This window comes from Cannabis sativa, chromosome 3, assembly GCF_029168945.1.
Source record: "Cannabis sativa cultivar Pink pepper isolate KNU-18-1 chromosome 3, ASM2916894v1, whole genome shotgun sequence".
Classification (NCBI taxonomy): Eukaryota; Viridiplantae; Streptophyta; class Magnoliopsida; order Rosales; family Cannabaceae; genus Cannabis; species Cannabis sativa.
In genome coordinates, this window is record NC_083603.1 from 8,625,069 (window position 1) to 8,629,351 (window position 4,283).

Here is a 4,283-nt window from a genome sequence, read left to right on the forward strand (position 1 = left end):
ACCTTACATTGATGCAGCGGAATTAATGTCTCCTTCCGCTCAGATCTCTAACCCTCGTATCCTTTCTGTAGCAGTGTATAATCAAGATCTGAGCCCGAATGTCCTTCTTCTTCAAGTTTGATCCTTCACAGTCTTCCAATCTATGATTGAGTTACTGCTTGCTGTGTGTGGGCACTTACTCTTTCACTAGGGTTCGAAATTGATGAAGGGAAAAGAGAAGAGAGATTTCGGCCAGGTATAGAAAGTGGGGAAGACTCAGTTTTTCTGAAGAGAGAAATTTCTGTCAGAAGATGATATGAAAACTTATTATTTGACTGAGCCATCACTTTCTATTTATAGGCAACTACTAGGTTTAGGTTAGGAATTATTTGGCATTAAAATAATGAAAATATTAATTTGAAAAACCTCAATAAGTGGCCGGCCATGGTGTTATAGTGGGCCCCACTTGATTTTGCAGTTTTATCAAATTTTATTTCTATTTTCTCAAAAACGCCAATTTTCCAATTCTAACCTTTTAAATGCCAAAACTAATTATTTAATAACTAAAATAGATTATTAAATAATATTGTCATTTAATTTAATTATTAATTAGACATATAAAGTCCACTAATAAATAAATAAACCTAGAAACTCTTTTCTTTACAATTTCACCCCTGCTTAGTGAAAATTCATAAAATTAGACATAGTCTAACTTTAGAATTATAATTGATCAATCACGAATCAATTAATGAGTCTTACAAGCAAAATGTTCTCAACTAGAATGGGGACCATGGATCTATATGCTGAGCTTCCAATAAGTGAACCAAATTTACCAAGTAAATTCCTACTTATTAATTCTTCGTTGAATCCACTCTTAGAACTTAGAATTGCACTCTCAGACTTATATAGAGCATATTATATGTTTCACGATATCAATATGCTATCTCATTTAACCATTGTTATAATCTTATTGTGATTTAAATATCCTCTATATAGATGATCTACATCGAGATGGGATTTCTTTACCGTTCTCACCCCTCAATGTATTTTTCCCCTTAAAACACTTAGCTACCTGTAAATGGTGTTTAGTGATCTAATGATTAGTCAGTTAAACAAGAGCTCATCCATTTACTTCTATTTGCTAAGCTCGAAGGGAATCATCACTTGACTTCTATACACTAGTAGAAGCTATAGATTCCATATTTATGTTCAGCACTCCCACTCAATCATACTATCATGTTCTCAAAATATACGTATCACCCTGACCTAAAAGTAGGCTTAACTAATAAATCAAAGAACATGAATAGCACTCCTGAGTTGAGCCCAAGCATATCAGGATTTAGATTCTTTTAATCTTAAGATCAAGTACTGATATTGACTTGGAAAGATATGTATAACGGTAAGTTTGTAATATCTTAACTCAGTTGCAATATCGGTCCAGTCCAATGTATACTCCATACATTCGAAACTAGTATACTTTACTAATGTCTTGGAAAGAACATAACACTTACTCCAAGTGTAAGTACACATCATCGCTGATTATCACATTAGTGTAGACTCAATAACACTGGTGAAACAGGGACCAAATCTTTCGATTCATATGATCACAATCACATTCTACTGTGTTGACGATACTGTAATTGTGAATAAACATATGATCTGGATTTAACTGATTCTGTGTGTGTGAATGTAATAAACATGTTTAAACCATTAGCATGTAAAATTCATGCAAACATCAATCACTTCAAATTTCTTATATTGATAACTAATCAGATTGTAAAGGGTTTTATTTAGGGCATAAAACCTAACACTTTTTAGTCACAACATAATTTTTTTGTGACTAAATGTGACTTTTAGTCACAACAAAATCTTACTTGTGACTAAAACATAGTATTTAGTTACAAGTTATCATTAATTTAGTTTTAGTCACAACAATTATTGTGACTAAAAATACATTTAGTCACAACAAATTGTAATTTTTGTGACTAATATCTTTAGCCATGGATCTTTTAGCCACAACATAGGAATAATAATTTATAATTAGTCACAGTTTTTTCACTTTTAGTCACAAGTTTTGTTGTGACTAAAAGTAAGATTTTTGTAGTGAGCCCTTTTTCTCTCCGTGCAAGATGCGAGCTTGAAATCGTCAAAGTTTTTCCTTCGAGCCTCTGTGTGATGCTCTGAGCTGCCTTCGTCGATCCCTAGGTCGATCTCTATCTACGAAAGGTGGTCTCTTCTCTCTATTTTATTATGGGTCCTCAGTCTGGTTCTTTTAGGTGTCATGAGATTGACTATACCGGTCAGACCTCCATAGTTTTCGGCTATGAGGACCTTTGAGAAGGTTGTCTTATTTCTACTTTTGGAGTTGATCCAACAACTTCCTCTTTGAGCTCGCCTTAGATCAGCTCGTTCATCCACTATTTTGAAGATCAATGATTTTATATCTACCAATGGAGATTCCAGTTACAACAATTCTAGGTAATCTTTTTCCTCTCTCTCCCAATTTAATTTCTGGTTTTACACAGTGTATAGCTCTCTCTCTCTCTCTCTCTCTCTCTCTCTCTCTCTCTCTCTCTCTCTCTCTCTCTCTCTCTCTCTCTCTCTTTGCTTTTAGGACTTTCTCACTCTAGAATTTTTTAACAGGCTTTCTCTGTTACAAGTATTGTTATTTATAATTGTGCCTTAGTAAATTTCTAACTCTGTACAATTTAAATAAAAATAAAAATAGTAGTTGTAGTTAGTTAGGGCACGAGTCTTGGTTCTTGAGCCTTATATTTTGTATTGATGTTATAACTGAAAATACTAATAAGATGATTTTGCGGACTAGGGTTTGGGTGGCGATCGTACTGTAGAGACTTGTTTCAATACATCTACTAAATGAGTACTTGTTTGATGATTAGGTATGAGGTTCGATTTAGATAATTTGAGGCTAGATTTTTGTAGTTTTTTTTAATTATTATTTTTTTTTTGATAAATCAGCAAGATTATTATTGATCCACAAACTATTCAATACAAATACAATGAAAGAGCGTCTTTACATATAAAGACCTCAACAAAAACAATTTCACTCCTTTTTTTTTTTTTTACAACTTATGAAACCATTCTCTATCTTTTTTACCACTCTTTTTAGGCCAAACTAGCTCTACTCTATGCTTAATACTACTCTTCATTCTTTGTACAATGATATCTTTGTTTTCTATATGGTTATTCCATACAATGTCATTTCTTACATACCATATGGAATAAACTAAATGTGCAAGAGCTGCTGCCAAAACTTTCTTTTTAACCTTGCTGATTTTGCTTTTGTGTATCCATTTGAGAAGCTTGTGGAGGTCCTTTGCTTGTGTTCTCCAAGACAGCCAATCCTTGATTTTCTCCACACAATATTGAGCTAATGGACACCTAAAAAATAAATGTTCAGCCGTTTCTTCCTGCTGCAAACAGATCGGACATTTGGTGTCAGCTATGTTTTGAAATTTTGCGAGCCGATCCCTTGTTTTGAGCCTTTTCTGCACAGCTAGCCATAAGATAAAGCTATGTTTTGGAATGTTGAACCTTCCCCAAACTTCATCACACCAATGTACCTTGCTTTGAGTTGGGCAAAGTAAGCTATACCCTGCTGAAATTTGGAACTTACTCTGTGTGAACTGCAGAACTGAAGTTAATTGCTTGAGCTTGTCTTTGGCTGCCACTACCTGTTTCCAATACCAGCTCCCATGATTTAGAGCTTGGTATCCCCACCATTCTTCATCTTTGAGATACACACTATGTATCCATTTTACCCAAAGATTATCTTCCTTGTTTGCCAAAGCCCACACATACTTAAACAGGGCTGCTATATTCCATTCTTCTATTTTCCTCAAACCCGATCCTCCTTCTGATTTGGCTTGGCAAATTCTATCCCATCCTACAGGGGCACCACCTTGCATCATGTGTTGGCCTTTCCATAGGAAAGCCCTACATATGGATTCTACTTCATGTATCACCTGTTTGGGTAATTTGAATATTTGACACCAATAGGCATATATGGCTGACAATACAGAATTAATGAGCACAATTCTACCAGCAAAAGACAAGTTTCTAGTGCTCCAACTGCGGATTCTAGCTGTCATTTTTTCAATTAGAACTACACATTCTTGCTTTGAAATTTTTTTAGCACATATGGGGACACCAAGGTACCTGAATGGAGTGCTTTGCCTTGAGAAACCTGATACTTCTAAGACTCGGTTGACTTCATAATCTTCCATATTGCTGCAGTATATGGCAGACTTGGCTTTGTTTGGTTGCAACCCAGAGGTAGATGA